This window comes from Balaenoptera physalus, assembly GCF_965194825.1.
Source record: "Balaenoptera physalus genome assembly, chromosome: 7".
NCBI classification, from domain to species: Eukaryota; Metazoa; Chordata; class Mammalia; order Artiodactyla; family Balaenopteridae; genus Balaenoptera; species Balaenoptera physalus.
The window spans coordinates 103779192-103798530 of NC_138886.1; the positions used below are offsets into that span (position 1 = coordinate 103779192).

The following is a 19339-nucleotide window of genomic DNA, read 5'->3' on the forward strand; positions in this document are numbered from 1 at the left end:
CCACCAAACAGCTCTGGTCCCGCCCACACTCAGATTGTACAAGCCGTGTGTAACCTGTAACTCAGGGACACTGACTTCCCATGTCCTGTCTGTCCTCAGGGAGCAGCCCTTAGAGGGGTACTCTTGACAGCAATGATCACTGTTCAACTGCAGCGTATCGAGTTGACATGGTTAATCATGATACACACAGCCCAGATGAACGAAGCCCATTTTTTTTAAAATCATTTTCTTCCAATGTCTTACAGTGTAGTTTTTTTTTAACATCTTTATTAGAGTATAATTGCTTTACAATGGTGTGTTAGTTTCTGCTTTATAACAAAGTGAATCAGTTATACATATACATATGTTCCCATATCTCTTCCCTCTTGCACCTCCCTCCCTCCCACCCTCCCTATCCCACCCTTCTAGGTGGTCACAAAGCACCGAGCTGATCTCCCTGTGCTATGCGGTTGCTTCCCACTAGCTATCTATTTTACATTTGGTAGTGTATATATGTCCATGCCACTCTCTCACTTTGTCACAGCTTACCCTTCCCCCTCCCCATATCCTCAAGTCCATTCTCTAGTAGGTCTGTGTCTTTATTCCCATCTTACCACTAGGTTCTTCATGACCTTTTTTTTTTTTTTTCCTTAGATTCTGTATATATGTGTTAGCATGCTGTATTTGTTTTTCCTCTCTCTGACTTACTTCACTCTGTATGACAGACTCTACAGTGCAGTTTTGAACCTCAGGTGTTCTGGGCTCTCTGTCTCTCTCTGACAGTGAGATAGTCTAATGTGAAAACTGTGAGAAAGTCCTGGGGATTTAGAAGGTGGCAGTGGCCTGGTGTGTGAGAACAGAACATCCGTGGCAGAGAACCAGACACTAAGGTCAGAGAATCATCTGGGTGACAGACTTGCCTCATTCTCCAGAGTGAATCAGATCTTGCCTTGTTGATGCTGTGAATCATGAAATTAATCGCTCTGCTTGCACACCATTGGAGGGTGGGAGCAAACATTAAGGCAGCATCAGATGCTACAGAGTAAGAACTTGTGGATAGATCAGATGGCCCAAAGGGACTTTCTTTTCCCTGTTCTACCTAGTATCCCCAAGAATCACAGCTAAAATACAAAGAATATCTCTTGAAAAAGTAGATTGAGGAGCAGGGGTAGAGGCAGGTTTCCTAGATAGGCAGGGTTACCTAAACTCAAGCCCACACTTGGACACCAGACCCTCTCCCCCAGGAGAATGTTAGCTCCTTTTTAAAATCACCAGGACAGGCAGAAACCCAAACCATGGCCTCATCCCATTCTCCGAGACAAATAATCTCAGTCAGGGTAGCTGGCCCTTGAAATCTGAGTTCACAAGGTGGGGAAGAGGAGACAACTGAGCAGAATAGCCAATAATAAAAGTAATAAATTGAACAATCTACATCAGATGAAGGCAAATTAAGAGATTAAGACAGATAAAGAACTTAAAATATAATAAGTATTCTTGAAGAGATAAAAGAGGATATTGCTGCCATGAAATAGAGACAGAAGAAGTTTTTAAGAAGAACCAAGTAAAAATACTGGAAGTGAAAAAATAACTAAATTTTTTAAAAGTCAGTATATGGGATTAATTGTTGAATGGATAAAGCCATAGAAGGAATGTGTGAGCTGAAAGACGCAGTGAAGATGCCTTCTCCCAGAGGCATCTAGAAGGAGCAAAAGGATAGCAAATCTAAATGAAAACTGAATAAATGTAGTGGCTATATAATATTCATAAACTACAAGTCTAATAAAAAGAGAGGGAGATTTATTAGAAGAAATAAGAAATTAAAATTTTACTAAATTAAAGAAAGACGAAAGCCTTCAAGTTGAAAGGACTTACCAGGTACCAAAAAGATGGATAAGGAAAAATCTATAGTAGAAACATTATAGGGATATTTAACAATATCAGAGACAAACAAAAATTCTAAAAATGTTCAGTGAGTAGGGGTTAATAATTTCCAAAATAAAAAAATCAGAATCTGAATGTCATCAATGTTTTAATAATAACATGGAGAATTAGAAGACAATAGAGTGACATTAAAATAACTGAAGAAAAAGAACTTCAAAACTAGAATTTTATGTTCAGCTACATTGTAGCTAAATGAAGAATGAATCCAGGAAGAAACAAGGTGATAAACAGAAGTAACATTAAGGAAATAGCAAGAAATTGTTGTTTTCTAATAAATTGGGTACACAAGGTTACCTCTAATATTCCAAAGCTAAAATTGAGAGATACTTGATGGATTTCAGGCAGCCATTATAACAGGCCACAGTACCTGTGGTTTCTGCAGGCCATACCGATCTTCCACCTCACCTCACCTCACCTCCATCATACAGAAACACGAGGCAGCAATCCAGTGCTCCCGCTCAGCAGTGTCCGGAGGGCCGAGCCTGGAGCTCACCTTCATTTCCTGCTCAGCAGAAGCAGGTGGTGGCACTTTGATTTTCCTAGAAGGTGGAAGCAGCAGTACTGAGAGGCAGCTGAACTTTCATTCCACACCTGGCAGAAGTAGGTGATGCTCTGATTCCTCACCAGGATGGTGGGGTGGGGCAGGGAGAAGGGAAGAGTCCAGCAAGCTGAGCCTCCACCCCTGTCCAATATCAGCCAGACCAAATGAGGCCATGCAAGTGAGGCCTAGCCAGCACACTATTTTCTCCCACCCCTGGTCTCAGCAGGTTCAAGTGGAGAACTGTGCCTCTACCTTCATCCAGCATTATTGAAGTGAAATGAAATAGTGGATAGCAGGGTTGGTTGTCATCCCCTGGGGTCTGTGGAGTCATGCAAGGAGCTGAGCTTCCGTTCCCCATGTGCAGCAGCAAATTGGTAGGGCTCAGCCCTCCATGTACCCCTACCTGGTGTCAGCAGGGTCCAATGGGAGCTGAGCTTACTTCTGCCCACATAAGGGCAATGAGGTGGTCCCAGTCAGTGACCCCATTGGTCAGACTGGCCCAGAGAAATGCTGAACTTTCACCTCATCATTCTACAAAGAAGCTGTGTAAGTTAGCACTCCTTTTTTGCCAGAGTGGTGTTAGCTGAGCCCTGCAGGAAGCTGGATGTACACGTCCACCCATTCCTCATGCACACCTCACCAGGGGACTAGTTCCAGATTATATAGGTCCCAGAGTCTCATGACACAATATGTCCAGGATACAACTGAAAACCACTCATCATACAAAAAATCAGGAAAATCACAACTTGAATAAGAAAAATCAATCAGTAGACACTGACACTGAAATGAATCAGATGTTCATTTTATTGAAATTCTGACAAGAATTTTTAAGCAGCCATCCTAAAAATGTTGCAATAAGAAATTATGAGTTCTCTTAAAACAAATGGAAAAAAAAAAAACAGAAAATATCGACAAAGATTCAAAGATACAAAGAACCAAGTGGAAATTATAGAACTGAAAAATGCAATCACCAAAATAAAAAACTCAGTGGAAGGGCTCTATAGTAGAGTAGAAATGACAGAGAATCCAATCAGGGAAGTTGAGGACAGATCAATAGAATTTACCCAATCTGCACAACAGAAAGGAAACAGACTCAAAACAGTACAGTACTGATACAAAAACAGACACATAAATCAATGGAAAAGGTTAGAGAGCCCAGAAATAAAGCCACACACTTATGGTCAATTAATCCATGACAACGGAGGCAAGAACATACAATGGAGAAAAGACAGTCTCTTCAATAAGTGGTGCTGGGACACCACTGTCCAGCTACAAGTAAAGGACAAGTAAACTAGACAGCTACAAGTAAAGGAATTAGAAAATTCTCTAACACCATACACAAAAATAAACTCAAAATGAACTAAAGACCTAAATGTAAGACAGAATATTATAAAACTCCTACAGAAAAACACTTTTTGACATAAATAGCAGAAATATTTTGGGGGTCCATCTCCTAAAGTAAAGGAAGTAAAAGCAAAAATAAACAAATGGGACCTAATTAAACTTAAAAGCTTTTGCACAGCAAAGGAAACCATCAACAAAACAAAAAGACAACCTACTGAATGGGACAAAATATTTGCAAAGGATATGACCAATAAGGGATTAATATCCAACATATATAAACAGCTCATACAACTCAACATCAGAAAACAAAAAACTTGATTAAAAAACAAACAGAAGAACTGAATAGACATTTTTCCAAAGAGGAAATGAAAATGGCCAACAGGCACATGAAAAGATGCTCAACATTGATAATTATCAGGGAAATGCAAATCAAAACCACAATGAGATATCACCTCACACCTGTCAGAATTGTTATCATAAAAAATAACACAAATAACAAATGTTGGTGAAGATGTAGAGAAAAGGGAACCCTCGTACACTGTTGGTAGGAATGTAAATTGATGCAGTCACTGTGGAAAAGAGTATGAAGGGTTCTCAAAAAACTAAAAATAGAACACCACATGTCCCAGCAATTCCACTCCTGGGTACATGTCAAAAAAACTAAAAACACCAATTTGAAAAGGTAATGTACCCCAATATTCATAGCAGCATTATTTATAATTGCTAAGATATAGAAGCAACCTAAGTATCCTTTATAAGATGAATGGATAAAGAAGATGTAGTATATATATATACAATGTAATACTATTCAGCCATAAAAAAACAAAATTTTGCCATTTGCAGGAACATGGGTGAACTTGGAGGGCATTATGCTAAGTGAAGTAAGTCAGAGAGAGAAAGAAATATACTGCATGTTATTGCTTATATGTGGAATCTAAAAAATAAAACAAACTAGCAAGTATAATAAAAAAGAAACAGACTCACAGATATAGAGAACAAACTAGTGGTTACCACTGGGGGTGTGTGCAATAGAGAGATAGGAGATTAAGAGGTACAAACTATTAGGTATAAAATAAATTACAAGGATATACTGTACAACATGGGGAATATAGTCAATACTTTAAAATAACTATAAATGGAGTATAATGTTTAAAAATTGTGAATCACTATATAGCACACATGTAACATATGATATTATACAGCTACTATACTTCAATTTAAAAAAAGAAAGGAAAATAATAGAATGAAAAAAATCAACAATCTCAAAGATCTGGAAATCAACAACAAAAGAACTCATGATATCATCAGAGTCAGAGAAAGAAAGGAGAGAAAGAGTGGGACTGAATAGGTATTTGAAGAAATAATGACTACACATTTTCCAATTTAAATTGTGAATGATGTAAGCCTACAGATTCAAGAGGTTGAATAAATCCCAAGAAGGATAAATCCTAAGAAATACACATTAATACAAACCAAAATTAAACTTGGAGAAACTAAAGACAAAGTCTTTAAAAAACAGCCAGAGAAAGACAACATATTCCTTATAGGAAAATGCCAATTAAATGCAGTGGATTTCTCATCTGAAACCATAGAAGTAAGAGGGAAGTGACACCATGTTTTTCAAGAACTGAAAGGAAAAAAAAAAAAACAAAACTTGTCAACCCCAAATTCTGTATCTGGTGAAAACACCCTATAGTAATGAAGAATATTCATAAACATAAGAAAACTAAACGAATTTGATGCTGTGATCCCTACCTTTAAAGAGTGGCTAAGGGGGAGACCTTCAAGATGGTGGAGGAGTAAGACGTGGAGATCAACTTCCTCCCCATAAATACATCAAAAATACATCTACATGTGGAACAACACCTACAGAACACCTACTGAACGCTGGCAGAAGACCTCAGACTTCCCAAAAGGCAAGAAAATCCCCACGTACCTGAGTAGGGCAAAGGAAAAAAGAAAAAACAGAGACAAAAGAATAGGGATGGGACCTGCACCTCTGGGAGGGAGCTGTGAAGGAGGAAAAGTTTCCACAGACTAGGAAGCTCCTTCACTGGCAGTGACAGTGGGTGGCAGGGGGGAAGCTTCAGAGCCACTGAGGAGAGCGCAGCAAAAGGGGTGCAGAGGGCAAAGTGGAGAGATTCCCGCACAGAGGATCAGTGCTGACGAGAACTCACCAGCTTGAGAGGCTTGTCTGCTCACCTACCAGGGTGGGTGGGGGCTGGGAGCCTAGGGCTTTGGAGGTCAGATCCCAGGGAGAGGACTGGGGTTGGCTGTGTGAGCCTACTGCACCACAGCTAGCCAGGAGGGAGTCCGGGAAAAAGTCTCGAACTGCCTAAGAGGCAAGAGACCATTATTTCTGGGAGCGCAAGGAGAGGGGATTCAGAGCACCTCCTAAATGAGCTCCAGAGATGGGTGTGAGCTGCGGCTATCAGTGTGGACACCAGAGATGGGCATGAGATGTTAAGGCTGCTGCTGCAGCCACCAAGAAGCCTGTGTGCAAGCACAAGTCACTATCCACACCTCTCCTCCCAGGAGCCTGTGCAGCCCAGCACTGCCAGGGTCCCGTGATCCAGGGTCAACTTCCCCGGGAGAACACACAGCACGCCTCAGGCTGTTACAAGGTCATGCTGGCCTCTGCTGCTGCAGGCTCGCACTGCATTCCGTACCCCTCCCTACCCCCGGCCTCAGTGAGCCAGAGCCGCCTAATCAGCTGCTACTTTAACCCTGTCCTGTTTGAGCAAAGAACAGAGGTCTTCAGGTGACCTACATGCAGAGGCAGGGCCAAATCCAAAGTTGAACCCCAGGAGCTGTGCGAACAAAGAAGAGAAAGGGAAATTTCTCCCAGCAGCCTCAGGAGCAGCGGATTAAATCTCCACAATCAACTTGATGTAACCCGCATCTCTGGAATACCTGAATAGACAATGAATCATCCCAAAATTGAGGCGGTGGACTTTGGGAGCAACCGTAGATTGGGGTTTGCTATCTGCAACTAATTTGTTTCTGGTTTTATGTTTATCTTAGTTTAGTATTTAGAGTTTACTATCATTGGTAGATTTGTTTATGGATTTGGTTGCTCTCTTCCTCCTTTTTTAAATTTTTTTATATAGAGAGATATAATTTTTCTTCCTTTTTCTGTTTTTGTGAGTGTGTGTGTGTATGCTTTTTTGTGTGATTTTGTCTGTATACCTTTGCTTTTATCATTTGTCCTCGGGTTCTGTCTGTCTGTTTTTTTTTTTTTTTTTTTAGTGCAGATTTTAGAGCTTGTTATCATTGGTGGATTAATTTTTTGGTTTGTATGCTCTCTTCTTTCTTTCTCTTTTTTTAATTACTTTTTAATTTTTTTATTTTTAATAATTATTTTTTATTTTAATAACTTTATTTTATTTTATTTTTTAACTTCTTTCTTTCTTTTTTTCTCCCTTTTCTTCTGAGCCATGTGGCTGACAGGGTCTTGGTGCTCTGGCCGGGTGTCAGGCCTGTGCCTCTGAGGTGGGAGATCCAAGTTCACAACATTGGTCCACCAGAGACCTCCTGGCTCCATGTAATATCAAACGGTGAAAGCTCTCCCAGATATCTCCAACTCAAAGACCCAGCTCCACTCAAGGACCAGCAAGCTACAGTGCTGAACACCCTATGCCAAACAACTAACAAGACAGGAACACAACCCCACACATTAGCAGAGAGGCTGCCTAAAGCCATACTAAGGTAACTGACACCCCAAAACACACCACCGGACGTGGTCCTGCCCACCAGAAAGACAAGATCCAACCTCATCTACCAGAACACAGGCAATAGTCCCCTCCACCAGGAAGCCTACACGGCACAATGAACCAACCTTACCCACTGGGGGAAGACACCAAAAACTACGGGAACTACGAATCTGCAGCCTGCAACAAGGAGACCCCAAACATAGTTAGTTAAGCAAAATGAGAAGACAGAGAAACACACAGCAAATGAAGGAGCAAGGTAAAAGCCCACCAGACCAAACAAATGAAGAGGAAATAGACAGTCTACCTGAAAAAGAATTCAGCGTAATGGTAGTAAAGATGATACAAAATCTTGGAAATAAAATGAAGAAAATACGAGAAACACTTAACAAGGACCTAGAAGAACTAAAGAGCAAACAAACAATGATGAACAACACAATAAATCAAATTTAAAATTCTCTAGAAGGAATCAGTAGCAGAGTAACTGAGGCAGAAGAACAGATAAGTGACCTGGAAAATAAAATAGTGGAAATAACTACCACAGGGCAGAATAAAGAAAAAAGAATGAAAAGAATTGAGGACAGTTTTACGGACATCTGGGACAACAGTAAACGCACCAACATTCGAATTATAGGGGTTCCAGAAGAAGAAAAAGAGAAAGTGACTGAGAAAATATATGAAGAGATTATAGTTGAAAACTTCCCTAATATGGGAAAGGTAATAGTTAATCAAGTCCCGGAAATGCAGAGAGTCCCATACAGGATAAATCCAAGGAAAAATATGCCAAGACACATATTAATCAAACTATCAAAAATTAAATACAAAGAAAAACTATTAAAAGGAGCAAGGGAAAAGCAACAAATAACATACAAGGGAATCCCCATAAGGTTAACAGCTGATCTTTTAGCAGAAACTCTGCAAGCCAGAAGGCAGTGACAGGACATATTTAAAGTGATGAAGGAGAAAAACCTACAACCAAGATTACTCTACACAGCAAGGATCTCATTCAGATTTGACAGAGACATTAAAACCTTTACAGACAAAAGCTAAGAGACTTCAGCGCCATCAAACAAGCTTTACAACAAATGCTAAAGGAACTTCTCTAGGCAGGAAACACAAGAGAAGGAAAAGACCTACAATAACAAACCCAAAACAATTAAGAAAATAGTAATAGGAACATACATATCGATAAGTACGTTAAATGTAAATGGATTAAATGTTCCAACCAAAAGACATAGACTGCCTGAATGGATACAGAAACAAGACCCATATATATGCTGTCTACAAGAGACCCACTTCAGGCCTAGGGACACATACACACTGAAAGTGAGGGGATGGAAAAATATATTCCATGCAAATGGAAATCAAAAGAAAGCTGGAGTAGCAATTCTCATATAAGACCAAATAGACTTTAAAATAAAGACGATTACAAGAGACAAAGAAGGACACTACATAATGATCAAGGGATCAATCCAAGAAGAAGATATAACAATTGTAAATATTTATACACCCAACATAGGAGCACCTCAATACATAAGGCAAATGCTAACAGCCATAAAAGGGGAAATTGACAGTAACACAATCATAGTAGTGGACTTTAACACCCCATTTTCACCAATGGACAGATCATCCAAAATGAAAATAAATAAGGAAACACAAGTTTTAAATGATACATTAAACAAGATGGACTTAATTGATATTTATAGGACATTCCATCCAAAAACAACAGAATACACTTTCTTCTCAAGTGCTCATGGAACATTCTCCAGGATAGATCATATCTTGGGTCATAAATCAAGCCTTGGTAAATTTAAGAAAATTGAAATCATATCAAATATCTTTTCTGACCACAGTGCTATGAGACTAGATCTCAATTACAGGACAAAATCTGTATAAAATACAAACACATGGAGGTTAAACAATACACTACTTAAGAACCAAGAGATCACTGAAGAAATCAAAGAAGAAACCAAAAAATACCTAGAAACAAATGACAATGAAAACACAACGACCCAAAACCTATGGGATGCAGTAAAAGCAGTTCTAAGAGGGAAGTTTATAGGAATACAATCCTACCTCAAGAAACAAGAAACATCTCAAATAAACGACCTAACCTTACACCTAAAGCAATTAGAGAAAGAAGAACAAAAACAAAACAAAAAAAACCCAAAGTTAGCAGAAGGAAAGAAATCATAAGGGTCTGATCAGAAATAAATGAAAAAGATAAAGGTTCTTTGAGAAGATTTAAAAAATTGAAAAACCATTAACCAGACTCATCAAGAAAAAAAGGGAGAAGATTCAAATCAATAGAATTAGAAATGAAAAAGAAGTAACAACTGACACTGCAGAAATACAAAGGATCATGAGAGATTACTACAAGCAACTATATGCCAATAAAATGGACAACTGGAAGAAATGGACAAATTCTTAGAAAAGCACAACGTTCCGAGACTGAACCAGGAAGAAATAGAAAATATAAACAGACCAATCACAAGCACTGAAATTGAGACTGTGATTAAAAATCTTCCAACAAACAAAAGCCCAGGACCAGATGTCTTCACAGGCAAATTCTATCAAACATTTAGAGAAGAGCCTACACCTATCCGTCTCAAACTCTTCCAAAATATAGCAGAGGGAGGAACACTCCCAGACTCATTCTACAAGGCCACCATCACCCTGATAGCAAAAACAGACAACAATGTCACAAGAAAGAAAACTGCAGGCCAATATCACTGGTGAACATAGATGCAAGAATCCTCAACAAAATACTGGCAAACAGAATCCAACAGCACATTAAAAGGATCATACACCATGATCAAGTGGGGTTTATCCCAGGAATGCAAGGATTCTTCAATATACGCAAATCAATCAATGTGATAAACCGTATCATCAAATTGAAGGAGAAAAACCATATGATCATCTCAATAGATGCAGAAAAAGCTTTTGACAAAATTCAACACCCCTTTATGATAAAAACCGTCCAGAAAGTAGGCATAGAGGGAACTCTCCTCGACATAATAAAGGCCATATATTACAAACCCACAGCCAACATCGTCCTCAATGGTGAAAAATTGAAACCATTTCCACTAAGATCAGGAACAAGACAAGGTTGTCCACTCTCACCATTACTATTCAACAGTTTTGGAAGTTTTAGCCACAGCAGTCAGAGAAGAAAAAAAATAAAAGGAATCCAAATTGGAAAAGAAGAAGTAAAGCTGTCACTGTTTGCAGATGACATGATACTATACATAGAGAATCCTAAGGATGCTACCAGAAAACTACTAGAGCTAATCAATAAATTTGGTAAAGTAGCAGGATACAAAATTAATGCACAGAAATCTCTTGCATTCCTATACACTAATGATGAAAAATCTGAAAGAGAAATTAACTATACACTCTCATTTACCATTGTAACAAAAAGAAAAAAATACCTAGGAATAAACCTACCTAGGGAGACAAAAGACCTGTATGCAGAAAACTATAAGACACTGTTGAAAGAAATTAAAGATTAAACAAACAGATGGAGAGATATACCATGATCTTGGATTGGAAGAATCAAAATTGTGAAAATGATGATACTACCCAAAGCAATCTACAGATTCAATGCAATCCCTATCAAATTACCACTGGCATTTTTCACAGAACTAGAACAAAAAATTTCACAATTTGTATGGAAACACAGAAGACCCCGAATAGTAAAAGCAATCTTGAGAAAGAAAAATGGAGCTGGAGGAATCAGGCTCCCGGACTTCAGACTATACTACAAAGCTACAGTAATCAAGACAGTATGGTACTGACACAAAAACAGAAATATAGATCAATGGAACAGGATAGAAAGCCCAGAGATAAACCCACACACATATGGTCACCTTATCTTTGATAAAGGAAGCAAGAATATACAATGGAGAAAAGACAGCCCCTTCAATAAGTGGTGCTGGGAAAACTGGACAGCTACATGTAAAAGAATGAAATTAGAACACTCCCTAACACCATACACAAAAATAAACTCAAAATGGATTAAAGACCTAAATGTAAGGCCAGACACTATCAAACTCTTAGAGGAAAACATAGGCAGAACACTCTATGACATACCTCACAGCAAGATCCTTTTTGACCCACCTCCTAGAGAAATGGAAATAAAAATAAAAATAAACAAATGGGACCTAATGAAACTTAAAAGATTTTTCACAGCAAAGGAAAACATAAACAAGACAAAAAGACAGCCCTCAGAATAGGAGAAAATATTTGCAAATGAAGCAACTGACAAAGGATTAATCTCCAAAATTTACAAGCAGCTCATGCAGCTCAATACCAAAAAAAACAAACAACCCTATCCAAAAATGGGCAGAAGACCTAAGTAGACATTTCTCCAAAAAAGACATACAGATGGCCAAGAAGCACATGAAAAGCTGCTCAACATCACTAATTATTAGAGAAATGTAAATCAAAACTACAATGAGGTATCACCTCACACCAGTTGGAATGGGCATTATCAGAAAATCTACAAACAACAAATGCTGGAGAGGGTGGGGAGAAAAGGGAACTCTCTTGCACTGTTGGTGGGAATGTAAATTGATACAGCCTCTATGAAGAACAGTATGGCGGTTCCTTAAAAAACTAAAAATAAAACTACCATATGACAATTCCACTACTGGGCATATACCCTGAGAAAACCATAATTCAAAAAGAGTCATGTACCACAATGTTCATTGCAACTCTACTTACAGTAGCCGGGACATGGAAGCAACCTAAGTGTCCATCGACAGATGAATGGATAAAGAAGATGTGGCACATATATACAATGGAATATTACTCAGCCATAAAAAGAAACGAAACTGAGTTATTTGTAATGAGGTGGATGGACCTAGAGTCTGTCATACAGAGTGAAGTAAGTCAGAAAGAGAAAAACATATACCGTATGCTAACTCATATGTATGGAATCTAAAAAAAAAAAAAAAAAAGTTTCTGAAGAACCTAGAGGCAGGACTGGAATAAAGATGCAGACATAGAGAATGGACTTGAGGACACAGGGAGTGGGAAGGGTAAGCTGGGACGAAGTGAGAGAGTGGCATGGACCTATATATACTATCAAATGTAAAATAGATAGCTAGTGGGAAGCAGCTGCATAGCACAGGGAGAGCATCTCGGGGCTTTGTGACCACCTAGAGGGGTGGGATAGGGAGGGTGGGAGGGAGACACAAGAGGGAGGGGATATTGGGATATATGTATATGTGTAGCTGATTCACTTTGTTATAAAGCAGAAACTAACACACCATTGTAAAGCATTTATACTCCAATTAAGTTGTTTAAATTAATTGATTAATTAATTAAAATAGGAAAAAATAAACAGAGTGGTTAAATGAATTCTCTAAACAGTAAGGGAATAATAACAGAAGAAAGCTTGGAACTGAAAAAATAAAGAACATCAGAATGGATAAAAGTAAGGATGAATGTAAGAGACTCTTCTTGTAAGTTTCTTAAATCGTATTTGGTAGTGGAAGCAAACATAGGGTTCACATTAAATTGTGCATATAATATATAATAGAATTATACACAAAGGGGGCAGGGTAAAGTGTCCTAAATGGAAGTAAGGTTTCTACACCTCATGCAAAGTGGTAAAACATCAACTCCAGCAGATTATGATAAGTTATTAATGTATATTTTAATACCTGGAACCATCACCAAGAGATGATAGAACTAAACAAAGAGATATACTCGAAATCACCCTAAATCAATCAAGATTAAATCCTAAAAAATATTCAAGTAACCCAAAGGAAAGTAAATAAATAAAAACAGATGAAGGAGAAATCGAGGAAACAGAAAGTAAGTAATAAATAAAAATGGCAGTCCTAACATATCAGTTCCTTAAATATTAATGGACTAAATAACAACAATGAAAACACAGAGCTTGGCAGAACAGAGTAGAAAAAAAAAAAAAGAAAAAGAAAAAAGAAAATTTAATGCTATCTACAAGAAACTCACTTCAAACAGAACCATATAGATTTAAAAAATCAGCACTGGATATATTAATATCAGGTAAGGTAGATTTCAAAGAAAATAAAATTACTAGATACAAATAGGGATGTTACAAAATGATAAAAGTATCAATCCACCAGTGATTGACCAATTATTCTAAATATGAATGTACCAAAAAGCAAGAACCTCAAAATACAAGAAATAAAAACTGATACTAGTATTAGGCATTAGGGAAATGCAAATTACAACTGCAATGAGATAGCACTCCACATCCATCAGGATAAATAACATTTTTAAATGATGATAACACCAAATTTTAGTGAGTATGTGGAGAAGTAGGATCATTCATACATAGCTGGTGGGAATGTAAGTAGATACCACTACTCTGAGAAAGAGTATTTTCTTACAAAGAGTAAGAAAGAGTAATTTCTTACAAAACTAAACATGCTCTTATCATATTGCTCAGCATTTGTGTTCTTGGACATTATCCCAAACAAGTGAAAAATTGTTCTCACACTAAAACCTGTACACAAATGACAAAGCAGCTTTATTTATAATAGCTCAAAACTGGAAACAGGGCTTCCCTGGTGGCGCAGTGGTTGAGAATCTGCCTGCCAATGCAGGGGACACGGGTTCGAGCCCTGGTCTGGGAAGATCCCACATGCTGCGGAGCAACTAGGCCCATGAGCCACAATTACTGAGCCTGCGTGTGTGGAGCCTGTGCTCCGCAACAAGAGAGGCCGTGATAGTGAGAGGTCCGCGCACCGTGATGAAGAGTGGGCCCCACTTGCCGCAACTAGAGAAAGCCCTCGCACAGAAACGAAGACCCAACACAGCCATAAATAAATAAATAAATAAATAAATAAATAAATAAATAAATAAAATTAAAATGCTTTATTAAAAAAAATAAAACAAACTGGAAACAATTCAGGTGTCCTTCAGTGGGTGAATGGTGGTCCATCTACACAATGGAATATTAAAAGGAAATGAACCCAAAACAATTTGGATGGATCTCAAGGGATTTATGTTGATTTGAAAAAGCCAATGTCAAAAAGATGCATATTATATGATTCAATTGAATAGCATTCTTGACCCGACAAAATTACAGAAATGGAGAACAGATTAGGGGTTTCCAGGGAAAATGGGAGGCAGGAAGGAAGAGAGGTATCTGTGTCTACAAAAGGGAGCACAAGGGATCCTTGTAGAGATGGAACTGTCCTATATCTTACTGCAGGGTGGCCACAGGAATCTGCATATGTAATTAAGCTGCATAGAACTAAACACACACATACATACACACACACACCCTGGTATTGATACATGCAAAACTAATTAAATCTGAATAAGGTCAATGGATTGTTTCAATATAAATTTCCTGGCTGTGATTTTTCTACTATAGTTATGCAAGATGGTACTATTAGCAAAAATTGAGTGAAGGGTATATGCAATCTGTATTAATTCTTACAACTGCACGTCAGTCTACAATTATCTAAAAATAAAATGTTAAAGAAATGAATATATAGGCATCTAATGACATAGCCTCAAAATACATGGCTATATAGTTTAATTAATATAACACCATTCTTATAACAAAGAGAATAATGATTCATAAAATAAGCAAAGATATGAGTTGAATAATATGATGACTAAGCTCAGGCTAATAGTTGCACATAGAATGTATATCAACAGCAACAAAAAAGAAGACATATTTTGGTTCCCTTTTATCCACCTGGTATTCAGTGTGCTAACAGAATTCATTAACTCTAATTGTCTATCTGTGGATAACAGATGGCAGAAGATATTGGCAAAATGTAAAACTGACCATGTGTACCTGGAATATACAAGGAGCTTCTACAAATGGGCAAAAGATACAAGTAGGCAGATGATAAATGGAGGAACACATGGCCAACAAGTATTTGATGAGATGCTCAAATTCTCTATTAATCAGAGACATGCAAATTACAGTAGTGGTGAGATCTATATATATCTATATCTATCTATCTATCTATCTATCTGTCCACCTACCTATCTATATCTATATATACCTCAGATTGGCAAAAACTAGCAAACTGAGCGATATCGATGAAAGATCTGGGGAGATGGGAACCATCACACTCATGTGCAAAGCCTACTAGTGACCTTGAACAAGCATGCTGGAAGTACCCAGGCATTGCTTGGTAAAGCCAAGCTGTTTATAACCCATGAGCCATCAATTCCACCTCTGGGGATGTACCCCGGAGATGTCACCAGCAAGTCCCTGCCCAGGAGGTCTGAAGATTTTCATGATTGCCTTGTCTGTGATTGGTGAAATTGAAGGGTGCGGGGGAGCAGACTGTATAATACCTGCTGCAGTTAGAAGCATCAAGGCAGATGCACAGAGAGCCTGGCAGAGAGAGCTCACCCCAACACTGACTGCCTAAAAAGTGAGACAGAACAAGGATCTAGCACACATATTCTATGTGGATTAAAAACAAACATAAAGACACAAAACATTTTACAAACACACCTCTGTCTTTAAGGCATGTGGCATATAGGCACATGTGACTCTGGAGGGGGGACTGAAATAGGAGTAGAGTAGAGAGTTAGAAATAAATAGGGTAAAACATAAAACCAGAAAAAGCCTCTTCATGAACTGATGAAAAGAATGATAATGCCTTAACCTACAAATAAAGAGAAACTAACATAAGACTATCACGTGGCAGCAGGGTGGTGAGAGAAATAAAGCTGGAAGCTTTCTTAGAGGTCACCTCTGGGTGGAGCTGAGGTGGACGGGTCAGACAGGAAAGGAGCTGCTTCCATTTTCAGAGCCTCTTTTCTTTTTTTAAAACCATGAGCGTGTATTACTTTGGTAAAAATAGAAAAAGAGAGAAGAAGCAGAGAATGGTTAATGCAAACAAGTTGAAAGCTGGTAACACTCTCAGGACCAGCTTCTGCCTCGACTTCCCCTCTACTCTCAGGCCCCCACTGTCTTGTGTTTTTAATGCCGCCAACTCCCAGGAGCCAGGAGTGCAGGCATCACCTGCTCTTCCCAGGCTGCTCCTTCCACTGGGTGTTTTCACTTTGGTCCCAGCAGCAGCATGTCCTCTTCAGGATTTCTGTCAGGTAGAGCAAGGCTAAGATGCTGAGTGGTTTCTAGCCCGGCGTCCAGCCTCTCTCCTGAGGCTGCTCATTCTCTGGGGCTCAGAGGACGTGCTCTTTCCGGGGAAGGGAGCCAGGCAGCTGGGGTCAGGGCTTGGGGGTACAGACTAGCTGTGGACCCGCGTGGAGCGGATGGGCAAGCCTGCTTCACGGCCTTTCCCTTCCTCACTGACAGGGCACTCGACAGACAGCCCCAGTGTGGAGCCCGGGCGCGTGGGCATGTCTGCCCAGGGATGGGGGGCCTGCCAAAGCTAAGCTGCCTGGGATCCCCATGTTGCTTCCTGGGGAAAATGCAACCATTGTTCCTACACAAAACAGTCCTCTGTCCCTGATCAGGCCGGTCCCTAGAAACTTATTTCCACAAAACCCTGAAGGCTGCAAAAAATGCGCTCTGGCTCAGTCTCCCGTAGAGAGCTCTTAGCCAAGTACAGTGACACACTTAGCATAACGGCTAAAAGGTCCTCGGGAGGGACAGTGGGACACGGCCAGCATGAGCTGCCCACTGAGTCCTCGTCCTCTGGCTTGGGAGCCATCCCTTGTCACAAACCCACACGAAGCCTTGGCAGCCACTTCCCCTGAGTTTAGTTCTCCCCAGGAACCAGACGATCACAATCAAACCTTTGGGCAAATGGGTCCTGGGCATGCCCTCCCCAACCTCAGGCTTCTCCAAAGATTTCCAGGGTCTTTGAGTCCCCACTCAGCCCCTTGTCCCCAAGCCTCCCTCCGTTACCCCTTTGACAGACCACGGCCTCCACCAAATCTCCCGAGAGGATGGAACTGTGCTTCCCTCCTCCTGGCCAGCCTGGTGGTGGGTGAGAGGCATAAGGCAACACTTCTCAGCCCCAGCCAGGCCAGCAGGCTCCTCTCCACCCTCGTCCCCATCCCTGTGGGCCCCTAGCCAAGCAGAGCCCTATGAGCAATCCCTATGAGCTGGAAATCTCTTGCTATCATGACGAGCCAAATAAACAAAACTATTATTGAGTCCCACTAATAATTTTTACTTTAAATACTAAATCTTAAATTAGGAAAGTTTGCATTTCAGTTTGGAATGAGATATTCTAGTAGCATTTTGTAAAAGACCTTGGCGTTTGGCAGTCACTCCCTTCTCTTACAACCACCAAGGCCGCTTTTCATTATGTAGGTCATGCCTCAAACGGGACTTCCACTGTGACTGTGGACGCCACTCCCTAACACACAGGTGCATGCTGCATGCCCTGTCCTGCCATTCCTGGAGCTGTGGGACCCACAGACCCCCAGATGCCCGGACAGACAGAGGGGTTGAATCTGGAGCCATGTGACCTCGGGGCCTCGGGATGTGTGGCATCAACCAGGTGGAACCAGTTTACGGGCAATCAAATATGGCCAACTTGTCCTTCCCCATCTGGTAGTCATCTTGGAGGGGCATTTGAGCCATCCTCCCTGGATATGGCCAAAGACTTGGCCGGAGCCTAAGCAGGGGTTGGGGCATTGAGAAGGGCCACACTGTGGTTGGCAGGGCTCCCCACCTGGGATGCAGCAGGCACTCTGGGCTGGGCCCCAGTAGCCTCAGAGACAGGCGCACAGAGGGGCTCCCGGGGGTTGGAATGGGGCCATTCGGGGGCTCTTGATCCTCTGCTTACAAGAGCAGCTTGTAAGTTAGATTCTCAAAAACATCATAACCCTGGAAGCACTGATGGATTATTTTGTTCTTGAACGGGCTACTCTGCTCTCATGAATGCCTGGGCTGGAAGCCTGCACAGCAGAAACCTCAGCAGCCGGCTGTTTGCTTTTCTAATGACTCCAGAGTTTGGACAATCAGATCCTCTGACGCCAAGACCCAGCTCCTGTGCTTCTCCGGCAGGACGTCTGCCGCCTGAGCTGATGACTGGGGCTCTCACCCAGCCTGGGGCATTCCTTGAGAAAACGGCTCCTGTGAAAAAGGTAAGTGTTTCCTTTCGCCCACCTTGGTTTTAATGCATATTTTCCGCCTTGTGGAGTCTGGGAGACATGTTTTCCTCTCAGTCTCATCTCTACAAACTCTTTCTCTCCCTCTAAGTTGTTTCTTTTCACCGCAGAGGCATCACCTTCCCAGAAAGAGCTGATAAGCCAGTAGGGCAGCTGCCCATCTAGGGCCTTGAAGGAAAAAGGAAGAGGAAGAAGGGTTGGGGCTTACACGGCTCTTGTGGGGGCAGCTGGTGAACAACATCCGTCCCTTACACTGCCCTGACCATTTGGAGTCTCCTACACTTGGGACATAGCAGGTCTACTAGTTTGTTTGTACTGCCGTAACAATGCCACAGACTGGATGGTTTAAACAGCACCCATCTATTTTCTCACAGTCCTGGAGGCGAGAAGTCCAAGATCAAGGTGTTATTTAGCAGGGTTGGTTCCTCCTGAGGCCTCTCTCTTTGGCTTATAGACGGCCGTCTCCTCCCTCTGTCTTCACATGGTGTTCCCTCCATGCATGTCTGTGCCCTAATCTCTTCTGATAAAGACACCAGTCACGTTGGATGAGGGCCAACCCTAATGGCCTCACTTTAAAGCCCTGTCTCCCAACAGAGTCACATTCTGAGGTCCTGGTGGTTAAGACTTCAGTGTATGAATTTGGGGGACATGGCTCAGCCCATAACAGATGGTGTCTTCCAGCAGCACACCCTGCTCTTCTGACCTCTCCAGTAAGGTGAAAAGGGCTGGAGCAGGATGCTTTAAAATCAGTTTACGGGTGGAGACA

The 19339-nt window shown here is 40.6% G+C and overlaps 1 long non-coding RNA gene across 2 annotated transcripts in view; it reads right to left on the reverse strand.

Moving 5' to 3' along the window:
• Nucleotides 1-19339, reverse strand: part of LOC309665158 — a 75450-nt gene that overhangs the window by 42145 nt on the left and 13966 nt on the right. The window lies entirely within an intron of this gene.